General features: G+C 47.0%; 1 pseudogene; it reads right to left on the bottom strand.

The window, feature by feature from the left end:
• Nucleotides 1–11764: 11764 nt before the first annotated feature.
• Nucleotides 11765–27091, bottom strand: part of LOC119901622 — a 16408-nt pseudogene continuing 1081 nt past the window's right edge.

The raw sequence follows: 27091 nt of genomic DNA, 5'->3' as shown, positions 1-27091 counted from the left end.
TTGCTGGCCAATTAAGAACAGGGAACCATGGTCCTTAAACCAGGTACTGGTAGCTTTGGCACTGTGTGCAGGTGCCAAGTCCTGTTGGAAAATGAAATCTGCATCTCCATAAAGTTGGTTAGCAGCAGGAAGCATGAAGTGCTCTAAAACTTCCTGGTAGACGGCTGCGTTGACCTTGGACCTCAGAAAACACAGTGGACCAACACCAGCAGATGACATGGCACCCAAACCATCACTGACTGTGGAAACTTTACACTGGACTTCAAGCAACGTGGATTCTGTGCCTCTCCTCTCTTCCTCCAGAATCTGGGACCTTGATTGCCAAAGGAAAATTTACTTTCATCAGAGAACATAACTTTGGACCACTCAGCAGCAGTCCAGTCCTTTTTGTCTTTAGCCCAGGCGAGATGCTTCTGACGCCGTCTTGTTCAAGAGTGGCTTGACACAAGGAATGCGACAGCCATGTCTTGCATACGTCTGTGCGTGGTGGTTCTTGAAGCACTGACTCCAGCTGCAGTCCACTCTTTGTGAATCTCCCCACATTTTGAATGGGTTTTGTTTCACAATCCTCTCCAGGGTGCGGTTATCCCTATTGCTTGTACACTTTTTTCTACCACATCTTTTCCTTCCCTTCGCCTCTCTATTAATGTGCTTGGACACAGAGCTCTGTGAACAGCCAGCCTCTTTAGCAATGACCTTTTGTGTCTTGCCCTCCTTGTGCAAGGTGTCAATGGTCGTCTTTTGGACAGCTGTCAAGTCAGCAGTCTTCCCCATGATTGTGTAGCCTACAGAACTAGACTGAGAGACCATTTAAAGGCCTTTGCAGGTGTTTTGAGTTAATTAGCTGATTAGAGTGTGGCACCAGGTGTCTTCAATATTGAACCTTTTCACAATATTCTAATTTTCTGAGATACTGATTTTGGGGTTTTCATTAGTTGTCAGTTATAATCATCAAAAATTAAAAGGAATGAACACTTGAAATACACTGCTCAAAAAAATAAAGGGAACACTTAAACAACACAATGTAACTCCAAGTCAATCACACTCTTGTGAAATCAAGCTGTCCACTTAGGAAGCAACACTGGTTGACAATCAATTTCACATGCTGCTGTGCAAATGGAAAAGACAACAGGTGGAAATTATAGGCAATTAGCAAGACACCTCCAATAAAGGAGTGGTTCTGCAGGTGGGGACCACAGACCACTTCTCAGTTCTTATTTTTCCTGGCTGATGTTTTGGTCACTTTCGAATGCTGGCTGGTGGTGCTTTCACTCTAGTGGTAGCATGAGACGGAGTCTACAACCCACACAAGTGGCTCAGGTAGTGCAGCTCATCCAGGATGACACATCAATGCGAGCTGTGGCAAGAAGGTTTGCTGTGTCTGTCAGCTTAGTGTCCAGAGCACGGAGGCGCTACCAGAAGACAGGCCAGTACATCAGGAGACGTGGAGGAGGACGTAGGAGGGCAAAGACCCAGCAGCAGGACCGCTACCTCTGCCTTTGTGCAAGGAGCAGGAGGAGCAAAATGACTTCCAGCAGGCCACAAGTGTGCATGTGTCTGCTCAAACGGTCAGAAACAGACTACATGAAGGTGGGAAGAGGGCCCGACGTCCACAGGTGGGGGTTGTGCTTACAGCCCAACACCGTGCAGGACGTTTGGCATTTGCCAGAGAACACCAAGATTGGCAAATTCGCCACTGGCGCCCTGTGCTCTTCACAGATGAAAGCAGGTTCACACTGAGCACATGTGACAGACGTGACAGAGTCTGGAGACGCCGTGGAGAACGTTCTGCTGCCTGCAACATCCTCCAGCATGACCGGTTTGGCGGTGGGTCAGTAATGGTGTGGGGTGGCATTTCTTTGGAGGGCCGCACAGCCCTCCATGTGCTCGCCAGAGGTAGCCTGACTGCCATTAGGTACCGAGATGAGATCCTCAGACCCCTTGTGAGACCATATGCTGGTGCGGTTGGCCCTGGGTTCCTCTTAATGCAAGACAATGCTAGACCTCATGTGGCTGGAGTGTGTCAGCAGTTCCTGCAAGAGGAAGACATTGATGCTATGGACCGGCCCGCCCGTTCCCCAGACCTGAATCCAACTGAGCACATCTGGGACATCATGTCTCGCTCCATCCACCAACGCCCAGTTGCACCACAGACTGTCCAGGAGTTGGCGTACGCTTTAGTCCAGGTCTGGGAGGAGATCCCTCAGGAGACCATCCGCCACCTCATCAGGAGCCCAGGCGTTGTAGGGAGGTCATACAGGCACGTGGAGGCCACACACACTACTGAGCCTCATTTTGACTTGTTTTAAGGACATTACATCAAAGCTGGATCGGCCTGTAGTGGTTTTCCACTTTGATTTTGAGTGTGACTCCAAATCCAGACCTCCGTGGGTTGATAGATTTGATTTCCATTGATCATTTGTGTGTGATTTTGTTGTCAGCACATTCAACTATATAAAGAAAGGAGTATTTAATGAGATTATTTCATTCATTCAGATCTAGGATGTTATTTTAGTGTTCCCTTTATTTTTTTTGAACAGTGTATATCAGTCTGTGTGGAATGAATGTATACATTATACAAGTTTCACTTTTTGAATGGAATTACTGAAATAAATCAACTTTTTGATGATATTCTAATTATATGACCAGCACTTGTATATGAACCTACAGCATGTGGGGCCCCTGTCTGTGAGGTTCAGGAGCCCCAAAACTGGACCCAGATATTCTCCACAGTGAGTATTTAGACCTGGAAAATGCCTCAGAGGTTTTTGTCAGGGTGTCAGACTGACTTCAGTCACTGTGCCCCGTATACACGGTGAAAAACCGTCGTACAAAAACTGTTGAACTGTTTCTCTATGGAAGACACTCAGCAGCAGCTGAAACTGGCTTGAGGTTTTTTCCCATCAACCCGCTGTGGCTTCTTTGAAGAGAGGAGGGGTCTTATCTGATGGGACTCGACAACAGTCTAAAAAAAAACACTTTGACAGTCTGTGACGTCTGAAGACGCTGCAGAGACACATGTGACGAGGGTCATGTGACCTGACGATCAGAGCATAAAACAAAAGTGTTAAACTTGGAGATTTAAAAATGTGAATTAATGAGTTTTTTAAATGGTCATAATCTTAATGTAGAGATATTTACGTGTGTGTGTGCTGACATTGCTGAGTTTCAACAGCATCCATCCATCGCCAACTGCTTACCCTGTACACGGTCGGGGGGGGGGGCTGGAGCCATCCCAGCTGGCCCCAGGCAGGAGGAGCACCCTGGAAAGGTCGCTGGTGTTTTATCAGCATCAGGAATTATAAATAACTTGTTATCTTGTATGAGTGTTTGACGTTGTTGTCTGGTGTAAATCCTACGAGGCTGATGACAGATTAAAATTCTGATTTAATGTTTGTAATGGGACATTTCAATCACATAAATTACATTTAAACACAATCAAATGTTTTATTATTGTCTGAATCTCTGAAGGTGTGATGGGACATTTTAAAGTCTGGTGTTAACTCTTATTAACAGTCATTTCACTAGCAAGGACCACACCACAACAATGTGTGATTTAGAGGTAGGGCTGTCGCGATAAACCGCAAAATTGAAATACCGCGCTATCCGTCAAGCCTACCGCGGAGGATGGCAAGCACCGCAACAACTGCAATGTTCATACTGTACACTTCAGGGCGTGTTAAATTAATAAATGAGTGCTTCAAAAGTTCCACAACCGTAAAGAGCTCTGTAAAGGTTCAAGAATGGATCGCCATGGGCTGCACTTGACCCGACTTCAAACTCTGAAGCTGTAAGTGTTGCCGTGTTTTTCTGTTGTTTTACTGTTTATTTTAAAGGTTAGCTAACTTTGCATTAGCATATTGCGCGGCTAATGTGCTAGCACGCTCGGTGATGTTGGACTAACGTTGCTGAAGGACAGTCCAGAGAAACTGTGGACGTTAAGCCTCATTTGAAGCTCACGAACTTAGGAGCGTAGTGTGTCAGATGTCTGCAGCTGTTGTTCATGTTCTGTGGAAATTTAGTTAAAACGTTACTACAGCACAGGGGTTAGTTGTAGAGTGTGTGTGTGTGTGCATTGCTGTGGTATGTAAGCTGACTTGATAGACGTGCCCTGAAGGTAATGATATAGCTACGTGTGAAAAAGACAAACTACAAAAAAGTTGTTAACTAGCACGCAGCAGTTAGCCTGCTCAGACCATATGCTACTGTTAGCGGCTCGCTGTGCAGTGAGATGACAGATTCAGACACTCTTACTCTGCTATATGGCACCAAATTACTTCATCGGTGAAAAATGCGATAATACTGTTGAGCCCCAACATATTGCCGCGATGGAAAGTACTTCACCGCGACAGCCCTATTTAGAGGTACATGCAAATATAGAATGCATGGATTATGGAGGATGGATTAATGCATATAGAGAGGAAGGGTGATGTTGGAAGGAGGATGTCGTCTGATAGGCTGGTCTGAGAAGGTGTACAGAAGACCGGGCAGAGAGACTCAGTGTGGGGGTACCGTCTCGGAAGTGTTTTCGCCCAAGCTTATTTCAAGCGCCCCCAGACGGTACCTAGATGAGACATGAAAGAGCTGTGCCCTGATTGAATAGGAAGGGATGAGAGGAGCAGGGAAGAGGGGATGAGTGGGTGTGTGTAGGGATGAATGGATGAAGGGAAGGGAAAGGGAGAGTGGGTCGAGCGATCTGAAACAAGCGGGGCAGGCTGAGCGGATATGTAGCCTTGACAGGTGATTGGAGGTGTGGTTGAGGCGTGGCCCCGCTCCCGAACTTAAGTTAACAAATTAACTTCATTTTCTCCAAGGACAAGGTCATCAGAGAACAGGCCAGCAGAGACAAGATGTATCATCTTATGGTGCTTTCACCTCCAACCTGTTTGGTTCAGTTAAAACAAACTCAGGTGAGTTCTCCTGTTTGTCTAGAGTGGTGTGAAAGTGGTCAGTCGAACCGAGACCGCCTCAAAAGAAGGATGTCGATCTGGTTACAAAAGGATTTTGGTAGTTTGTTTGTAATTGGAAAACAAAACATACCAACCAGCCAGAGGATTTTACGAAGGTAGATGTTGGATTTTAGCAGGAATTCAAAAGCTGAATAACTAATAAATCTAAAAAAGGAGGTGATGGACACTAATGTACTGACAAATCAGAAGCAATCCCAGTGGAGGAGAAACTGCAGCTGTGTTTGGGCACCAGGAGTTATACGACACAACGTCGTACATTTGCAGAGACCAGGCAAAAAAAAGAGATCGTTTGAAGGAAGGTCAGCAGGGAAGTTAGAGCATCTGGTAAATTCTGAAAATATGCGTGTCTACTCGATCAGTTTTACTTTACTATGGTGCTAACCAAGTTAGTGCTAAACAAGCACTAGCATTACCCCAAATTAGCAAAACCGCAGGCTTTCTCGAGGTCCAAAAAGTGAACAGCATTCAACTGTTCATTACATTTATTCATTTAGTGGATGCTTTTATCCAAAGCAACTTACAATTGCTATACATGTCAGAGGTCACACACCTCTGGAGCAACGAGGGGTTAAGTGTCTCGCTCAGGGACACAATGGTGGACGGGTCACAGTGGGGGATTGAACCTGGGTCTCTCACACCAAAGGCACTCAGAGGAGATATGCAGGAGGAAGGGCCTCAGAGTCTCAAAAGGTCAGACTGACACAAACATAATTTTAGGAGTTTCTCTTAACTCAGTCAGGAGCTACTGTTAAGCTCAGGATGTTTCATGAATACGACGAAAGCTGTGTGTGATTCAGGGGACTTTACGATTATTATAAGCTCTAGTTCTAAAGTTTCTAAGGTCTCATCAAAACTTGAAGACGAGTAAATATGTGAACATACAGCATGTGGGGCCCCTGTCTGTGAGGTTCAGGAGCCCAGAAACTAGACCCAGATATTCTCCACAGTGAGTATTTAGACCTGGAAAATGCCTCAGAGGTTTTTGTCAGGGTGTCAGACTGACTTCAGTCACTGTGGTACGTAGACACGGTGAAAAACCGTCGTACAAAAACTGTTGAACTGTTTCTCTATGGAAGACACTCAGCAGCAGCTGAACGTGGCTTGAGGTTTTTTCCCATCAACCCGCTGTGGCTTCTTTGAAGAGAGGAGGGGTCTTATCTGATGGGACTCGACAATAGTCTAAAAAAAACACTTTGACAGTCTGTGACGTATGAAGACGCTGCAGAGACACATGTGACGAGGGTCATGTGACCTGACGATCAGAGCGAAGCAGAAACATGACGTGGTCGTTTTTGATCAGATCATTTCAGATCGGGTATTTATAGGTAATTGCTCACTTACTTGATATTTTATAGGTATGAACTTGCGGGTTTTTGGACATTCAATTTTAAACGGTTGTATTTGGAGCTAAAAAGGCTCAAGATCACTGCGGGTATAGAAGCTGTGGGCTTGTGCTGCGTTGGTCAGTTGGTTGTTAACACCAGAACGAGTAAAACCACTGAGGAATCATTGTTAGAGTGTTTTGTAGTTTACATTTTCTCTGTTTTATTTTGTTTTCTCCAAACGTTTAGCTAATATAGACAGAGGCAGAGCACGAACTGCATGTTCTAGTACTTCACATGGAGAACCATTTCCTGATGGAGCTGGCTTTGTAAAGGCTGTTGAAAAGGCCAAACACAAACTGGGTGGAAGGATTATTAAAACTATAAAATAATGTAGCATCAAGATTTCCCAGGGGGCTCCCCATGCTTTTGGCCATATAGTGTATAATAAAAGTGTTCATCCATCCATCATCAACCGCTTATCCTTATTTTTTGTTGATGTTACCTCATTTAAATCTTACGCTGTGAAGACCAATGAGGGAGGGATGCCAGATTAAAGATCTGATTTAATTTTTATAATGGGACCTTTTACAATTATTTTATTACTTTCTAAATCTCTGAAGGTCTGATGGGACATTTTGAAGGCTGGTGTTTGGATTATAACTCTCACGAACAGCGTTTTTCTTCAAAGACAAAGGGGACAGTGTTTATCAGGGAACAGGCCAGTAGAGATAAGGTTTCATGGTGCTTTCACCTCCAACCTGTTCGGGTCAGTTAAAACACACTCAGGTGTGTTCACCTGTTTGTTTATGTTTGTTTGAGTTGAAAGTGGTCAGTCAAAGTTGTTGCGGACTGAACAACTTGGCCAAGACCGCCTCAAAAGGAGGATGTCAGTCTGGTTACAAGAGGACTTTGGTGGCTCGTTTTTGATCTGAAAACAAAACATAACAACCAACCAGAAGATTTTATGATGGTAGATGTTTGATTATAGCAGGAATTCAAATACTGCAAAACTAATAAATCTATGTGATGATTGGGAAGAGATCTCCTGATATACAGATACACAGTAGATATCTACTCTGACCAAAATTATAAAGGCAACGCTGTTGTTTTTGCCCCCATTCATCATGAGCTGAACTGAAAGATCTAAGACTTTCTCTACACAAAAGGCCTATTTCTCTCAAATACTGTTCACAAATCTGCCAAAATCTGTGTTAGTGAGCACTTCTCCTTTCCCAAGATAATCCATCCACCTCACAGGTGTGGCGTATCAAGATGCTGATCAGACAGCATGGGGATTGCACAGGTGTGCCTTAGGCTGGCCACAATAAAAGGCCTAAGGCTGACCACAATTAAAGGCCTTAGGCTAGCCACAATAAAAGGCCTAAGGCTGGCCACAATAAAAGGCCTAAGGCTGACCACAATTAAAGGCCTTAGGCTAGCCACAATAAAATGCCTAAGGCTGGCCACAATAAAAGGCCGAAGGCTGGCCACAATAAATGGCCGAAGGCTGGCCACAATAAAAGGCCGAAGGCTGGCCACAATTGAAGTTGATGAAGAAATGGTGTTAGATTCAGATTCAATCTTTACTGTCCTCAATGGAGGAAATGTTTTCACAGACTGTCCCTAAAAGAGCAACCTAATATATATATATATATATATATACATACACTGTGCAGGAAGTGCGTACATGGAACGCCATAACCAGGTAGCTGGCATAGTGTACAGGAACATCTGCCATGAGGATGGCCTAGAAGTCCCAAGCTCAAAATGGAAGACACCTCCTAAGGTGGTTGAGAATGACCGAGCTAAGATCCTGTGGGACTTCAAGATCCAGACTGACAAACTGGTGATGGCTAACAAACCAGACATCGTGTTGATCAACAGACAGCAGAAGAAGGCTGCAGTGATAGATGTGGCAATCCCAAGAAGAAGGAACACGAGAAATACCAAGGGCTGAAAGAGGAGCTAGAAAAGATGTGGAAAGTAAGAGCAACAGTGGTGCCAGTGGTGATCGGAGCACTGGGAACCCCCAAACTGGGAGAGTGGCTCCAGCAGATTCCAGGTAAAACATCAGAGGTCTCTGTCCAGAAGAGTGCAGTCCTAGTAACAGTTAAGTTACTGCGCAGAACCCTCAAACTCCCAGGACCCGAGCTGGAGGATGACAAATCCCCCTCTCACAAGGGCTGAGAGGGGGATTTATTATTATTACACTGTATATAATTTACACATTTTACACAAAGGGGGCATCATAACTTTGGCTGCAAATTGAACGCTCTTATGGAGCAGCGTACAAAACTTTTCCAAGTCATGCTTTTTTTGTACAGCGACTATCTGCGGCCTGAGGGGAGAAGGCTGAAGCAGGAGTTTAGAGGGCGGCTGGGATTTAGTTTTATGGTATTTGGTCTGCGAGTGGTGGCGGTGTCAATGAGGGACGGCAGGTTGGGAGTGGGAGGACCAGTTATTTTAGAGGATGTGTTAGTATGTGGGCTCACTGGACACTCATTAACGGTAAAGATGTGATTGATTCCTGCCGTATCAGGAGCCTCAAACTAACAGCTGAGTGAGGGAGATTCACTGCATTGTTACAGCTTTAAGTACCGAGCAGGATGTACAATATTTAATATATTAAAGGATTAATATATGGAAGAGGATTAGGGCCACATGTGCAAAATGTATTGGAGTTCTGACTTTAATGACAAATCTTTAAAGTCGGAATTCTGAAAACAAAGTATGTTAAAAATGAATATACATTAGCATTAACTAACATAACAAAGGGACAAGTTTGTCTGTTTGGTGTACTTGAGATACTTTAAGTACATTTGTTGTCACCTTTGTTGAAGTGAACACTTCTTCCTCCACCAGACTGCACTGACAAAAGAAGATTAATAAAAACTGACACAGTTTCAAGGGAGAACATTGTTTACTTTTATTTAAAGGCTGATTCCACCAGTTCTGAAAGTCTACAGAGACAGAAACAATAAAGTCAAAGCTTAGATCTGAACCAATGATTCCCGTCACAAAGTCTCCGTCAGAGCTCCGACCAACGAGGACCCGCCGCCCTGAAGCCTCCCGAACATCTTACAGAGTGGAATGTCATCGACAGATCCCGGTCCATTTAGTTCTTACTCCAAAAACAAAGAAGAAAAGCCAAAGGCGACCAGAACCAGCTGAGGTCCTCGTGGTGATGAGCCTCTAACATGAACATCTCTCCTTGACGCTTCTGGCCAAATTCGTCCTCACATTCATTAATATTTTATCTTTATTATTTTTTTCAAATACATTTTGTAAATGCAACATGAAAAGCACAATCACACTGAAAATAGACACGTCTCTTGTAAGTCTGCTTCAATAAAACAGGGAAAATAAAAAAACAGGCATTTATTTTTATTTTTTTATCCCTTGGAACTGAACGGCGAGTGATCGTTTCACTTTTAAAGGTAGAAAAACAGCTTTCTGCTGGTTTAAACTGGACAGGAAGTTACTTACAGTGCTGCAGTCTAAACCGTCACACCTCTGAGCGTCCTGACTGGTCAAGCTGTCTCTAAAACAACCAGGACTGACGGCAGGTAAAAGCTCTACAAGGGTGCAACCATAGAATAAAGCCCCTGAAACTCGACTCCCCCAGCCCGTCTCCTCCACGGGAACTTTTCAGGAACTCAGGAACCTTTTTAGGGAACTCAGAAACTTTACTTTTACTTCCTGGACTTAAAACAAAAAAAGGTCCTCGTCAGATGGCCCAGGAACTTTCAGGGTGCAGCTTGCTGCTGGTTGTTTTGTACCAAAGCAGAAATAAATAACCATAAACTACACAAGGACTTTCCACATCTGCATGTCGCCTTTCAAACAAAACCCAGGGCAACACTACAGGAACACCCGTGAATACGGAGCAGAAAGTTTGATAACGGATGAAGTCATTTTTTAAAATAAAACTATAGAACATTTGCTGGTTCCAGCTGCGGCTTTTCTTTGTCAATTAACTTAATATTTTAAATGTTTTTTTTGATAGTTGGTCAGGAAAAAACAAGCGAAGGACTTGAGCTACAAGTCGATTTATCGCTCAACAGAAGAGAAATGGGCAACAATTTTAATAACTGAGTTACTTTTATATATCGTATTTTTAGTGTTCCAGCTTCTCAAAAGGTAAATATTATCCGGTTTTCTTTTCTCCTATGATAGTATCCTGGATCTTTTTGGGTTTTTGACTCCTGATCAGGCGACACAAGTCTTTTGAAGACGTCAAACTTGATCATTTCATGAATCAAAATATTAAATGAAGGACAACACAGGGACTCAAGTTTTTCTAATCCGTTACAGGATTAATTGGTTCCATTTTACCGGCTCTCATGTGGAGAAAATGTGACTGCACAAAAAGGTGCTTTCTGGTTCCTGAGTTTGGTTCTCGTGGCTCCCTAGTTCCCGGGACTTTCAGGTTGAAAAGGGGGCTTCAGTTACATGTTAAATAAAAGCGCTACGATTCTTAAAAGTCTGCTGTACAGGGTGGAGCTGCAGTAGTGGTGACTGAAGGAAAGCTAGTGGAAAACATTCAGGCTGAGCCGCCCGCCGCTCGCTCTGTGCTAACAGTAGACGGGACAGTGAGCAGGCACAGACGAGCCGACAGCTGCGGAAAACTAGTAAAAAGGCAAAACATGAACGTAAAGAAACAGTAAATGCAGGTTAAGTAAGCGAGCAGGGTTACATTTTTTGTTTTTTTTTCTTCAGTAAGTAAAGAAACAACAGGAAGAAGAGGCCGGAGAGGAAGAAAACCCCGGAAATACTCAAGCAGGAAGCTAGTAGACATACCTGTACTCGCCTCGCAGGGCGTGAAGCTAAAACTGCTACGAACAAATCACAAAATACAGTTTGTTAATATCTGCAATCTCCTGAAGCGGTAATACTATCCCTAAGTGTGACGAGGTTTTTATGTTCTTAGCCCCCCCCCCTTTGTACTTCTTTCTTTCCTGCGACGTTCACTGGCACCACGAAGCAGTCCCGCCATCCGGTCTCAAGGCTCCTCCTTCAAAAAGGTGGGACGGCGAGCGAGCGCTCAGTCCAGGTGACGTCACACACCTGGCTTCACAAAGCAGCGGCCAGTCCTCGTTCTCACAACACGGCTAAGAGACAAGGCCCGTTTAAAGTCCAACTATGGCAATATATATTTATTTATATATTTATATCGCTGTACCAACCCAAACCGTCCTCCTCCGCTTCCTTCATTCAAACGCCAAGCTACACAGAGCCTTCCTCCTCCTCTTCCTCCACAGTAATGAAAATGAAAGAGATCAGAAAGTTCAGTCTATATTTTGACCCCCAGTGCTTCACCTGACCTCCCCCCTGAACCCGACCGCCACGCCGTTCTCTCTCTCACAACGCCCCGCCCCCCTTCAGTCTGCGCCGGCGGAGACGCTAAAAACAGGCGCTCCGGCCGGACCGAGCAGACGTCCAGGAGGTCGGGTTATTTTTTATTTTTTCTTCCGCAGAAGTAAGAACTTCCTCCAGATGAGAGGAGTTGTGGAGATGTGGCGTCTGTCCAAAACCAGGGGGGGTCAGTGGTGGTGAGGTGTTGGGGGGGGGGTTTATGTTCCTCAATGTTCAGATTTCCACAGGTTGAAGGAAACCCGGCGGTGGCGTGGCGCATGGCACCGCGGTTGAAGAGATCCCGCGCCCTCCGGACCAGGAGGGGCGTCACCGCTCCTCGACAGCCGGGGGGGGTGTGGGGTGGTGTTTCAGCCTCGTCGGGGGGTCGCGTCGCCTCCCCAGCCTCCACCGTTTCTCACCGGTTTAATTTTCCATTTTAGTTGGAGCTCATCTTCGTCAAACATCTGTTTTTTTTCCCTCCCGTTTCTCCTGGTGGTGGTTTTGTTGACGTCCGGACACAAAGCGCCGCCTCGGCCTGCCGTTCAGTGAGGCGGGTTCATGGCGCCGTGACCTCGCTGCTGCTTCTGTTTCTGCTGCAGGAGGAGCTGCTCCAGCGCCGACGGGCCCGGCTGCATCATGGAGCTCGACCAGATCGACTGCAGGGGAGAGCAAAGTGTTAGCACAACGCTAATCCTGTTCAACACACACATCTCTTTGGTATTTTGTGTCTTAACTTTCTCATAATTGACAGGAACTGTCAAACTAAAAGATGTGGGGGTGTTGGTGGACCTTGAGGCTGTCGAGCAGCACGGTGGAGGACGACTCCTCCATGGGAGACTCCTGACTGGCCCAGGAGCTGCCGGGCGGTCCGGCCTGGTGCCAGCTGTTGTCTGAAGCTGCAGAGGAGGCCGACGCCGGCAGGTAGTCCAGACCGAATCCGCTGACCGCTCCTAAAAAACACCACAACAACCACATGTCAACATCTGGAAGCAAAAGCTCACAGTGAATCTGAACTCGAGGCTGAACAGACAGCTGTGAGTAAAGAACTACTTTCCCGACAGTGGTTCTGATTGTTCATCAGGATTATTTTAATTCAAGAGAAAAGTTTTTTTGCTTTTTATCTGTTGAAGTCGGCTTTTGACAAAACAGCAGCTAAAAACCTGTTCAAACAACTTAAACTTAAGATCTAAACAGTCCATACGAACCATCTGAACCCCGTCTTTCCGAACCCATGAACCCCGTCCCTCCGAAGTCCCTGAACTCTCCAAACCCTCTGCACTCTCTCAAAACTCCAAACCCTCTGAACCTTATCCCTCTGAACCCTATCCCTCTGGATTCCCTTAACGCTCCAAACCCTCCGAACCCCTTAACTCTCCAAACCCTCCGAACCCCTTAACGCTCCAAACCCCTTAACGCTCCAAACCCTCCGAACCCCTTAACGCTCCAGATTCCCTGAACTTTCCAAACACTCCAAACCCCTCAACTCTCCAAACCCTCCGAACCCCTTAACCCTCCAAACCCTCTGAACCCTCTGAACCCTATCCCTCCAGATTCCCCGAACCCTCCAAACCCTCTGAACCCCTTAACTCTCCAAACCCTGTGAACCCTATCCCTCCAGATTCCCTGAACCCTCCAAACCCTCCGAACCCTCTGAACCCTATCCCTCCAGATTCCCCGAACCCTCCAAACCCTCTGAACCCCTTAACTCTCCAAACCCTGTGAACCCTATCCCTCCAGATTCCCCGAACCCTCCAAACCCTCTGAACCCCTTAACTCTCCAAACCCTCCGAACCCCTTAACTCTCCAAACCCTCCGAACCCCTTAATGCTCCAAACCCTCCCAACCCCTTAACGCTCTAAACCCTCCGAACCCCTTAACGCTCTAAACTCTCCGAACCCCCTAACCCTCCAAACCCTCCGAACCCCTTAACTCTCCAAACCCTCCGAACCCTATCCCTCCAGATTCCCTGAACTTTCCAAACACTCCAAACCCCTCAACTCTCCAAACCCTCTGAACCCTATCCCTCCAGATTCCCTGAACCCTCCAAACCCTCCGAACCCTCTGAACCCTATCCCTCCAGATTCCCCGAACCCTCCAAACCCTCCGAACCCTCTGAACCCTATCCCTCCAGATTCCCTGAACCCTCCAAACCCTCCGAACCCTCTGAACCCTATCCCTCCAGATTCCCCGAACCCTCCAAACCCTCTAAACCCCCCGTACCCTCCTAAAACTCCTCCCTCCAAACCCCTTGAACCCGTCCTCACCGGTCTTGTCAGCCTTCCAGCGGTCCACCACCCTGCGGTCCCGGCTGTCCGGAGTGCCTATGGGCCCGAAGTTAGAGAAAGGCATGGCTCCATGGTTGTGTGTCGGCGGGGAGGACGGCAGGCTGCTGGGGTTGGAGGAGTGGGGGGATTGGCTGGCCGGGGTGGAGTGATCTGCCAATCAGAACACCGCTTACATCAGCGCCGTGTTTCACGGATATGAATATGAATATATTACATCTTTACAGGTGAGACGTACCTGAACTGGCAGGGAGGGAGGGGGACCAGGGAGTCCCTTCGAACAGGGAGTAGAGGGATGGTTCCTGGTGCATCATGGGAGTGTCGGGCTTGGAGCTGGGCGGCAGGTTCTTGCCGTAGGCCTGACTGAAGATGCTGTTCTGGTTGTACTCCTGAACACACAAACACACAACAAATGAAGAGACAGATCTGATTGATCTTTGATCATGATATGAAGACACAATGTATAATGTTGTTCATAACTATCCCTTTAATACCTCTGGTTGTGGTTTGTGGTATTATTAGATTTATAAGGTGTTTGCAGGAATAGGATTCACTGGATTGTCCTCAAACAGAGGTTCTAATCTCATTATTGAATATATAAATTTATTGTTCAATTTCCCAAATAAGTATTTTATCACAGTATTTATTAATACGGTGATACGAATGTGAACAGATGCCACATACCCTGACAGATTTGATCTATCAGACATGCAGATGTAAGCATGTATGTTTTAACACATGTTAACTGAATCTACTTCCACCTGGTGGTTGAACAATGTTACAACAGTTGCAGCAAACTTTCACTGTTTTCACTCATAACTTGAATATGTCTTTTGAAGACCAGCTGCTGCAGGACTTCTGCTTCCATTTCATAAAATAAAGACAACCTTCAAAACAGTGTTCTAAAGTGAATAGTGAGTTTCATTCTGTGGTGAACGTAAGGAGGCAGAAGTCTGAGCAGGAGTTCATCTACAAACCTCTCCCAGATAAAAACATGTTGAAACAACTTCAGATCGCAACAGCCCTTCCGAACCCCCTGAACCCTGTCCGTCTGAAGCCTCCGATCCCTCTCCCTTTGAACCGCGTGAACCCTCTGAAAACCTGTCCCTCCGAACCCCCTGAACCCTGTCCGTCTGAAGCCTCCGATCCCTCTCCCTTTGAACCGCGTGAACCCTCTGAAAACCTGTCCCTCCGAACCCCCTGAACCCTGTCCTTCTGAAGTCTCTGATCCCTCTCCCTTTGAACCACGTGAACCCCCTGAACCCTATCTATCTGTACCAGCCCCTCTGAACCCCATGAACCCTGTTCCTCTGAACCCCCTGAACCCTGTCCGTCTGAAGTCTCCGATCCCTCTCCCTTTGAACCGCGTGAACCCTCTGAAAACCTGTCCCTCCGAACCCCCTGAACCCTGTCCTTCTGAAGTCTCCGATCCCTCTCCCTTTGAACCACATGAACCCTCTGAAAACCTGTCCCTCCGAACCCCCTGAACCCTGTCCTTCTGAAGTCTCCGATCCCTCTCCCTTTGAACCACGTGAACCCCCTGAACCCTATCTATCTGTACCAGCCCCTCTGAACCCCATGAACCCTGTTCCTCTGAACTCCCTGAACCCTGTCCTTCTGAAGTCTCCGATCCCTCTCCCTTTGAACCGCGTGAACCCTCTGAAAACCTGTCCCTTCCAAACCCCCTATCTGAACGAGCCCCTCTGAGCCCTGCAAACCCTGAACCCAATCCCTTCCAAAACCCTCAGCCCCCCCCCTCAACCCCTGAACTGGTTTTGAAGTGAATATTCTGCATTATTCAATTCTGAGACATTTTTTTTTGAGAAACGCTGACGTTCAGTTTCAGTCTTTGGTGAATTTAAGGAGGCAGAAGTTTCAGCAGGAGCTCATGTACAACCCATCAACCCCTGCAGGCATGTGACTGTGAGATGATGATGGGTCTGACCTGCATGGGGAAGCCAGACATTGGCAGGAGAGAAGACTGGCTGATGACCTCGGGGCCGTTCTCCATCCTGGTCTGGTTTGGCAGCTGCAGAGACGAAGGACGGACATGATGAGGACCGGCAGACATCCGATATATCATCACACATCTTTCACAAACATGCAGCAGAGCGGAGCCGCATGATGAATCCATTTCATTGTCTTGCTGCGTATTAAAGTGCATAAAAGCTGTTTCACAGTAAAAGCTCTCCAGCTGAAGGGAATGTGACCAAAGCACCTCACAAAGCCGGAGTACATTTACTGTGAAGGAGCTGCACGAGAAGTCGTTAATGTAAATATATATATAAGTCAGAACAACTAGGCCCCGAGGACCGCCATAGATCCTTACAGCTGAGCTAAGGGTCACTTTTATAAAATGAGGATGTCTGAGGATCATTTAATGAGACTTTAAAGCATCAGTCTGTCTGTCTACGAGCAGAAGACTCAGACAGACAGGATATTATACGTTTAGGAAATCCTGGATCTCCAGATACCTACTTATCATCATCTTTTACATCTCTTCTCAATACATTTATGAAAACCTTTCAGGCGTCCATTTAATATTTCTCTTTGATTTGATTGACCCTTTCATCTGTTCTTCTGTTTCAGTTCCTGTTAAATCACCAGGGCCCTTCAGCATCCGACTAAAACCACAGTCAGAGGGATTACCGGATGTTCGACGGCCACTTCATCTCACACTTGGCAGAAATAAATCATAAAACGATCTCTTCTCTGACATGGTTACAGCCTGTGTGTCTTTCAGCGGTCAGCTTTTCTCTTATTTTATTCAGAGCCAAGACGCAGAAGTAAAATATCCTGCCAAACCCATTAAATTTACAGGTAAAGAAAACCCCACAGAAGAATGATTTGCTTATGAAACTTCAGCGAAGCTACATATTTGACTTTCAGACTCACTGATATAAGGAGGAATTAAATTTGCATTGTTTTTGTTGGTAAATCATTACTACTCTAATATCACAAGACATGAAAGACAGCAGCTCCATTCAGGGAAGAGATGGCAGACGAAGAGCAGAGTGCGGCTCTAGGTCTGGATGTGGGGGGGTGTTCAGGGTGGGGGGTGATGGAGGCAGAAGACACGGCTACATACAAATATGTTTGGTCCAGGAGCAGTGCTAAGAGGACCAGCCAAGGCCTGGAAGAAATCAGGAGGCTTAGTAAAGACCAGCTCTTCCTCCTCCTCAAAATCTGCTAGAGTTTTTAACAGGTCAGGAGGTAGAAGAGGCGAGCTCTTGTTGTCCTGGTGAGAGATGGAGCAAGAAGAAGAGGAAGAAGAAGGGAGAAAAGAAGAGAAAAAGAAAGGCAAGCCGGTAAGACAAGAGGTGGAAGCAAAGTTACGCTAAAAGCTTCAGAAGCTGAACACAGAACAGAGTTCAACATCACAGAGGAGAGAAATCTAACGCCGAGTCAACAGTAAAAACAGCGTCCGTCCTTCAACCGTGCTGAGGGACTCCAGTCTGCAGCGTGGTTCACTAACGTCACTCTGATGACTTTTAACATCAATATCAACAAACATCACATCTGGGGGGCATCAAACAGGCTGTGACCCATTTAGATCGACCTTGGACGGCTCTATGTTTGACCCGTTTCATCGTGTCGGTGTAGAAGCAACAACTGAGAGACGCCACATGAGGCTCATCCTCTCTGCTGAAACGACCTGAAGGAAACCCAGAGCACTGCAGGGACCCGGCTGGTCTGACGGTCGTAACCTTTTCAAAACACACGTGTGTTCAAATTGTCTAATCTCAAACTGTGTTGTAGAATCAACGTGGTTTCGTTCGTTGCTCATGAAAAGCTATGGCTTCCGATATCTGTTGATAAAATGCATTTTCAGCTGCAGTTCTGTCTAACGGACAAACATCACAACTTTGAGCCAGCATCGTGGCTGTACACGCTACCTTGTTAATGACGCAGCCTATAAAACGATCGAAACCAACGAGGTATATATAATGCGACCGCTACCCTAAGGGCCCGTGTCCACCAAAGCGGTTTTTACCAGCTGAAAACGCCTAGCTGGGAGCGTCAGGGTGCGCTTTGGAGGCGCAGCGTTTTGTTTATGTCTATGATACATAATTTCGATGTATGATTTGCGATGTGCTGCACACGTAGGCTACCTAATTTTACTGTGTAGAAAATGTCACCACAAAGTCCGTAGGCCTACTCGCTCTGCATGAAGAGAAGACTGAAACATGAGGGACGGACTCCCGAACGTGGGTCCATGAGATTTTGCGGGCGAGGAAACACCTCGGCGAGTAGGCACACTGTTTCGTTGATCGAATGTGCTCGGTGTGGTGTTTGTCCCGCCCCTCCTGCACTGTGATTGGACGGCTGGGAAAAAGTGACAGTGACGAGCGCAGCGTTTTTCCCAAAGTTGAAACTCGCGGCGACCGGAAAAAGACGCTTTTGGTGGACACAGGCCCTAATTCAAGCCTGTTAATCCACCCTCAAAAGCTTTATTTGTGCTATATTATATATATTAATGGAGGCAGACAGAGCAGCTGGTCATCAGTTGATCCTACAGTGAAATAATGAACAAAACTCCTTAATTTAATTGTTAAGTTTTAGTCTGAAAATGTCTGTTTTGAGGACATAAATGTTTTGTAACTTCTGCTTACTTGGGAACATCTAAGTTTTCACTGGACTTGAACTACTTACATTTATATACACACTACAAACATGGGTGTCTGCTAAAACGTCTGACCGGTACTGTTTTGAATCACGCATCCAACTAGTACAGCAAAGTTTTGTGTTGTTTTCAAATACCTTCTCAAAATGCACCCTGACTGACACGTCTGTAACTTCTGAAAGACCAGAACAGACGACTGAGAGGGGAAAAAAGAAGCAGGAAACGTGCGAGAAAAAGCAGCGTAGGGACAGAAAAGCAGCAGGACAGGACCGCCTCCTCCTCTTTCAGTCACCTGAGAGACGCTCACCTCAAACGGGGGTCCCCGGGGCCCGGCGGACGGGTCCTGCTCAGAGCAGATCCCACCAGGCGGAGGCCTCTTTATCCTGTCTGCCATCACAGCCAGACCGTCCCCTATCCGGTAGGACGGCTCCCAGTAGAAATCCTGCATGTTGGGGTACTTGATCTTCTTGTCCATGTTGGGCGGCTGCAGCTGGTGCTCGTACAGCTTGAGGGGATCCTGAGCCGCCATGTAAAAGGCCTGCTGCTGCTGCTGCTGCTGCTGCTGCTGCTGCTGCTGCTGCTGCTGCTGCTGCTGAGGCTGCTGCTGCTTCATGGACATCTGCATGGGAGAAATCTTCTGCAGAGCGGCCTGAGCCTGGTTCCACATCTGTGCCGGCTGATCCTGGACCTGCATGTACTGCAGAGACCAGACACACGACCAGAGAGACCATTACTTTAGTGTACTCTGAGCGGTCAGCAGGGCGGTCTGGGTTTCACAGCAAAGAAAAACCCACAAACACACACTGTAGTTTATTCTGACCGTCCTGCTGCCCAAAGACTCACTACAGAACCACATGTGGATTCATCCGCCGCTGGAAGTAGTCCCCAGCAGATGCACCATTTCCTGCTGAGTTTGATAGAAACTACAATTGCTGAGCCTTTAAAACATGAAACTATTTATCTGAGGGGACCAACGGGCTCACAGAACTTTCAGTTGAAGTGTTTCTGTGCACCAACAGGACTTATTTTTTGATGCAATAAGTTTAGCCAATCAGGCTTAAAGCAGGCTGTCCTCCTCTGTAATTGGTGGAGGTTGCAGCGAGGGAGGAAGACCTGCAGACACTGACCTGCTGCATCCCCGGGTGGTGAGGTGGACTCTTCCCCATCCCGACCTGCTGGACCGGTTTGGTGGGAGACTGCTGCTGCTGCTGGCTCATCGCCTGCACCTGCAGCTGGACCGACTGCTGCAAGGCCTGCTGGGAGGGCGCTGGGGCTGCTGACCCTGGGAGGGGCCCTGGTTCATAGGGCCCGGGCCCGAGGACCCCGGCCCTTGACCCGGACCGGGACCAGAGGGCCTCTGCTGACTGTAGGGAATGTGGGACGGCTTCCCGCCCTGGGTGCCGGCCTGGGTGTGCACGCCCGGCTGAAGGAAGGACGGGACCGACACCCCAGTGGAGAAGGTGAAGCCTGGATTCACCTGAAGCCCCGGGAAGCCCACCGGGGGAGGGATCACGTAGGCCGAGGGGGGGAAACCTGCGGAGGAAGAGCAGAATTTAAACGGACTGTAAATCTGCGATCAGATCCAACACGAGGCCACTTCAGTGTTTCCAGCAAATAATTCTGATATAACTTGATTTACGCAAAATGCAGCTTGCGTTGACACCTGTACTGACAAAAGTAACGGTTAGTAAAGGTCAGACACACGTGAGGTGGACAACTGAGCCAGGCGAGGCGCTGCAGGTCAACACGGTAAAGAAATTATCGCCATGAAACTTTCATAGTTGATTAATTGCATTAAGACAATATTTGTATTACAAGTTTTCTGAATTATGATGTTTAAATATGCAAATGACACACTATCCAATTAAATATGTGCTAATTTGCATCTATTTCAAGAACTGAAATCTGAACACTGAGGGGATCTCTCTTATTATTTCATAAATCAGAGGCTGGACCCTCAACCGTTGGGTACACATCGGATTTTCAGTTCTGAGATCCGATTGAGGGGGTTGCAGGAGAAGAGCATTTAGTCGCTATAATATGAGTTGAAAGGGAATTATGCATAACAACGTGTTAGATTTAGTTTAGATTTAGGAAACACCGCTCATCCCGGCTGCTCTCCGCCTGGACCCCCTCCGGCTGAAGTATTACCGGATTCTGCTCTGGACCTGCTGGATCAGACTCTCTCACTGTGCGTCGCTCTTCACCTGCTCAAGCCTCGTCAACAAGCCAATTTTCACCATGTTTCAGTGAAAAAAAGTTCTATAATTCAGGCTGTGAATGACAGATGAACAAACGCCTCTAAAAAGCTTCAGAATACAGTCAGGAAGACAGCTGGAGAGTTTGGTGTCTGTAATGCCTCGTGCAGACTACACAACCTGCCGTCATGTGACGGGAGTCTCGAAGTCGCCGTGGCGTCGTGGCTACGTGACTGATCGGTGACAGGGGGTCACACGCTACACGAGCTGACAGCGGCTGTTTTGTGTTTAGTCAAGAAAACACACGTGAAATATGAAACAGGAAATGAAACAGCTGTTTGTTATTCTAAAGACAAAGAATCTGGGTGAAAGGATGGATCAGCACACGCAGGCAGCAGCAGGCTGAGCTACAGAGAGCTGCAGGGGAGGAAAAAGTGTTTTGAAGTGAAAAAGTAGCCGCCTGCTCTCATTGGCTGGATGTGGATGTCGAGCCGTTTTGATGCGTCGTTGAGTAGTTCACACATAACGACTGGCGTCCGCCGATCGACCGCTGATTTACCTCCGATCGCAGCCTGACGGTCGCCGAGCGGCAATTCAGGCTAAAAATCGTGTAGTGTGAACTCGGCTTTAGAGCTGCGGAAGATTTCAGGCTCAGAGGAAAAACCCATTTAGAGAAAACGGCCTGTAAAGATACACATTATAAAATCCTACACATTTTCAGAAAAATCTAATCAAATCCTTAACGGCAGCAATATACAACATCTCCAACACAAGTAACAGCAGGTCTGAAACACACAGAAACGCCCGCAGAAAGTTAAACCATCAATTAACTATTTTCTGTTGATCAACTAATCAACCGACCCTTCGCTAAGCCACGCCCTGAATACACAGCTGGCCAATCGCAGCGCAGTATAGGACTCGCTCTAACTGAGGTCCAACACTTTCGAGTCGTTTTCCAGCTTTTTCTGGCTGTATTTTTCTAAGATCTGGTCAAACGCCGTCCCTTCGGCATCTTGTAGTAGTTACAGCAGAGGCTGAAAAGAGAAGGACGATTTATTCTCTTTCCAAAACCTAAAATAAATCCAGAAACATGTCGACTGTCGATCGTTCTTAATATAATGTTAGTTAGATGTAACTTCCTGCTGAGTGTAACATAATAAAGCCGTACTGCTTTTTAATGACTTTGACTTTAAGGACTTAGGAACAGTATCTAAGGGGGGCGGGGCTTAGCAGAGGGTTTTAGCTTCTATTTGAAGGTAACTTTGTGAAATGCGTGTGTGTGTGTGTACCTGGTCTGCTGGGCAGGGGTGGGAAGGCTCCAGGATGATGGATGGGGATGAACTGGTTGGAGCAGGTGGTTTGAGTTTGAGTGACAGGCGTCTTCTTGGCCTCGGACACCGGAGTCTTCCTCAGCTCCGTCTGCGCCTTCACCTGAACGAGAGGACAAAATCAGTCGGCTGCTCGGACTCGACTCCTCGGTGAAATCTGAGCGGCTCTGTCGCCGATGAAGCTGCTCAAAGGTGGTAAAAAGTTCGCACCTGTTTCCCGGCGTCCGTGGTTTTCTCGTGACCGGCTTTTTTCAGCTCGCTCTTCCTCTTCCCGTCCCTCTTCAGCTCTGCTTTCCCAGCAGCCCGTTGCCTTTGGCGAAGTCCCGGCGCTCCTTGCCGCTGTCTTTCAGGTGATGGTTTCGTGTGGCCTCGCGGCCCTGCTCTCGGGGCTTGATGTTCTCCTTGAAGGTGACGACGGGCCGGTCGCTGCCGTCGGGCCACGAGCTCTGCGTCTTCCCGGCAGACAGCACCGACTTCAGGCCGGAGTTTCCGCCGTCGTTGGGCGTCTGCTCGCCGTTGGACGACTCCTGCAGCACCGGCGCGTCCTTCTCCTGCGGCTCCTCGATGTCCTGCTCCGGAATGTCGGTGATGAAGACGAGGAGGCCGTCCTCGCTCGCTCTGCACTGGATCAGCCTGCAGAGAGGAGAAGAAGTGACTCAGAGTTAGAGGACTTGGGATCTTTAAGGCAGATCCAGAGTTTGATATTTGAGGATTTTAAAATCTGATCTTCTGATTTATATACGTCAACCTTCTTTATTTAATTATTTTTAGAGACCCATAACATAAAGATGTTATCACAATAAAAACATTTCATATCAGTCGATATCGATAATTATCAGGATAAATGTCAAATCGTTATTTTTTTCATGTTTAAAGGCTGATCTTTGCTCCTGAGTGAAAGTTGAAGAAACCTGATGGTTAATTATGTGGTTAAACTTTTCTTTATAGTCAGAATTGGACAAAAACTTGATGCCAAACAGAGAATCACTTCACAAATCTGAGGTAAAACATTCAAAACTATTATGATTAAAGTCAACAAAATAAATATTTTAATAGAAAAATTAAGTCCTGATTATATTGCAATAATCATTATTGTTTTATTGCCCAGCCCTACATACAGATCATCCCTAACATTTGATATGTGTATTTATGAAACCCTCACCAAGACAACGACATAATGCAGTTTAAATAACTAATACTTTGAACAGAAGTACAGCTGATTTCTGTGATCTGCGGCGTTCCAAAGCCCCGTGTTGCCAACAGTAAGCTGCAGAGCGCCCTCTGGTGGACAAACTATGCATGTCAAATAACAAAATCGGCATGCCAATCGGGCTCCTCGTCTTTTTGATGTGGTCAGTAAAGCTTATCCTTCTACCTGGTTACTGCAAGTCCTGTTAAGAGTTTCAAAAAGGCTAAAAATTACTATAAAATGACTCTAAACAGCTTGTGGAAGACAAACTATGGATCCTAAAATCAAACTTTCATTTCATTATCTCCTTTCTTTTCCACATTCTGGTCACCGATGCAGTGGAAAGTCTCTCCAGCCTTCAGCTGTGTGTTATAGATCAGTCAGCAACGTGTTCGGTGACGTTTTTAGAAACTGTTTCAGGCTTTTGCCTGAATGTGACGCGTGCTGCTCTCTCACAGGTGGAGACCTGTGGCTGATTAGTATTCTGCTTATTTACTAGAGATCAAACTATTTGTGACGGCCAGTTTTGCACCTTTGGAACATAAAAACAAACCACAGATGGGATTTCCACAGGGCACAAGGTAGGTGGAGGACAGGTGTCATTCAACCACTGCCCTCAGACAAAATATTGTTTCTTTTTTAAACCTGGATGTCAAAGAGACACTACAGAACTGCACCTACTGAGCTCTCCTCTCGCTCTGCGACTACCCTTTCTATTATCGATTAATTTAATCTGTCTCACCGTTTTCACAGCAAGGTTGTCTTTCTGTTGACAGAGCAGACGAACACTCACCCCGGCTGGTTGTCGGCCACCCATTTGCCCAGACTGATGAGTCTCTGGTGTCGAGTGTGAACCGGCAGGCCGTCCCGGTCCACCAGGATGCCCTGATGACCTTTAGTGAAGTCCAGGGACCTGAAACACCCAACAGACATCAACACATGGACACACACTGATGACTGATTCTCCACCACACTGCTGAATCAAAGTGGAATACCTCAGAGCCGGGCGGAGCGCCAAGAAACCCTGCAACTCAAACTCCTCTGGCAGGGGCGTCACTGCAGAGAAAGTAAACACACCTTCAGCTTGAACACATCTGGCAATGCTGTCACATCATTTATACATCAGCTGGAAAAATTAAAGCTGTTAATGTGGCTTTGGCTCTTCTGGGAACTAAAACATCCTGATGTCAAAGTCTGGAAACACTGAGATTCATTTGTGAAGGTCAACAACAACAAAAACATTAAAGCTCTTCCTCCTGGCAAACAAAACAAAAGAGTGAAAGCGTGATCCATCCGGGAAGAGACGGCAGCAGCTGGATTATAAAGATCGGCTGAATCAGAGGGTGACCAGCACAAAGACCAAAGCAGCTTTTATTCTGAAGGGATGACAGGATATGAAGACTAACTGCCATCCACCAACAGAGTCGTTGTTCCTGTAAAACGCTGTTTGGACTCAGACCAGAGCTCGTATCGATCCCTGAACTAAATAAAGAACCTGATTGATTTCAGCGCTGCGGTCCTACCTGAGGAACCCGACACGTCGTCCTCTTTGGGCTGGAAACTGTTGAGGATGGAGACCAGCCAGGGCCAGATACTGAGAGACAGGAAGAGGAGTTAACAACCGCAAAACCACTGAGCGTTGATCAAATGACTGAAGGACAGAAGACTTACTACTGCCTCTTGTCCACAGCGGCCTCGTGGAAGACGCTGGGCCTCAGTTTGAGCCACTCCAGAGACACTTTGATGGCCGGCAGAGGACACTCCCCCATGATCTCCTCCCCTCGGCTCTTGTTGAGCAGAGCGCGGCTGCACATGACACCCAGGAAGGACACTGGGAACACAGGAAGTCACGTCAAACGCCACCAACAACCAACCATGAGCCAGCCCTCCAACACAGCAGCAGTCACAGATCATTAACTAAACCTTAGCTTATGTTGGACGATACACTGTCCCAGAAATATGTGCAATACACAATATAGTCGTCATTTTAACCGGCTTTTGTAGATTTATTAACTTGTGCTTCTACCGTGGTTGAGGCTACGCAGTTAAACGGTTTTTCTTTGTTTTATTTGTATTATGATCAGGAGTCTGCACAGGGTGTTCATCTGCTCTGTGCCGCTTGAAACAGCTTCTGTCAATAATAGGCGAGGTTATTATTGACGGACGAAGGCTACGATCTACTACGATCGACGCGGCCACCTCGAGCGTTACAAACATTCTGACCAGAGTCATCTAGTCTTTGGGAAAAACACCAATTAAAACACCTCATAGCTTCGAGCAACTCGTTATCGACACCTGTCGCTCTTTATGTGGAGGAGCTGCCTCCGACACGGAGAGACGAGAGGACAGAAGTAGCCATTAATTCTTATGTAAACAGACACACATGAAACACAATACCGAGGTCTCGTTCCTGAATCGATGGTCGTATTGTAACTGTCGCTATTAAAACACATACTTGTCTTATAGTCACATCACATAATATAAGTACTTATTCATGACCCGCCGGCCCAGACTGGTCTTGGTGGTTCTAGCACGGAAACACGGCTACTTGAAAGGCCGAGCAGCCCCGGCAGTGTGAATACTAGCAGTATTATCGCAGTCAGTATTTGGAGTATTTCGGTTCTTACTGAAGAGTCCGAGCAGCTGGAACCAGCTGATCTGCTGCTCGCTGCTGTAGCTCTGCTCGCCGCCGTCAGCCGTCAGGTCTCTGAGGTGGTGGAGCTCAAACAGGTGATGACGGTGATGTGAACCAGCTGCTGAGAGCTGAAGGCTTTCTGCAACATCAGCCTCTGCACACAACACACAGGTCATCAGACTTTAAATCACACCGCGCAGAAGAAACTCTGGAAAGTGTCCTCATGCTGTACCTGAAACTGCTCCTCCAGTTTCTCCCTCAGATATCCAGTTTGTCCAGACTCTTACTCAGGTACACGTGGCCGTGAAACTGATGAAGGCCTTGATGAAATCCGACACGCTCCACTTGGTTTTCACCTCGTCGCGGCTGCAGGGACACAGAGGGAGGAAGAGGACGGCGTCAGAGCCAGTTTAAACGGAGCATTAAAAGAAAACTCCCACGTGTCGTGTGAGGTTTGTTTCCCGCAGCGTTACCTCTCCAGAGCTTTGGACAGCGCCTTCTGCAGGTTGGTGGAGGCTGCTGGGAACGGGAACTTGACCGCGATGCTGCGGCAGTAGTAGAAGATGGTGGTGAGGTGGTCTCCTTTAGAGGACGCCAGGATGGCCAGCTGGTTGTACGGCTGACCTGCAGGAGACACAGAGCAACATCACACCACATACACAGGGAGAAACTACAACATGGCCGCTCTAATCCGAGTGCTGCTTACCTGCTGGAACACGTAAGGAAGGGTCTAATTCTTGACATGTTCAGTAGCTGGAAAAAGCCACAATATAATCCAGAGAATTTTTACATTTTTAGGAAGCTAGCTAACTATATTTTTGTGGACTTTCGGAGGACCAGGATTAATCTGAAAACTATTTACATCCGGGGAGAAGAGGTGACGGAGGCGGAGGGTTCCAGACGCCTGGGCGTTCACCTCTGCCCCTTTCCTGTCGCCTCGACTTTACTTGTCTGTGATTTTGGTATCACGTCTGTTCTAAGGCGGCCTGACGCGATACTGAAAGGTGGCGTGAAAGCGCCGCAGACCACCGATTGGTCAGAGAGAATCGACCACAAATCCGTTGTCAGAAATAACCTGTTGCAGCCGGTGCAGCTGAGTTTGTTTTTATTTAGGAATCCTTCGGTGATGACCGTTCGGAGGTTTTCTACCTGCAGCCGAATTACCACCGAGGCTCCTCTCCAAAA

The sequence above is a fragment of the Micropterus salmoides genome, unplaced genomic scaffold, assembly GCF_014851395.1.
Source record: "Micropterus salmoides isolate LMB-PRFRI ecotype aquatic unplaced genomic scaffold, ASM1485139v1 Ms_hic_scaffold_14, whole genome shotgun sequence".
Taxonomy (NCBI): Eukaryota; Metazoa; Chordata; class Actinopteri; order Centrarchiformes; family Centrarchidae; genus Micropterus; species Micropterus salmoides.
The sequence above is the reverse complement of the archived record's forward strand: the minus strand, read 5'-3'. Positions and strand labels throughout refer to the sequence as shown.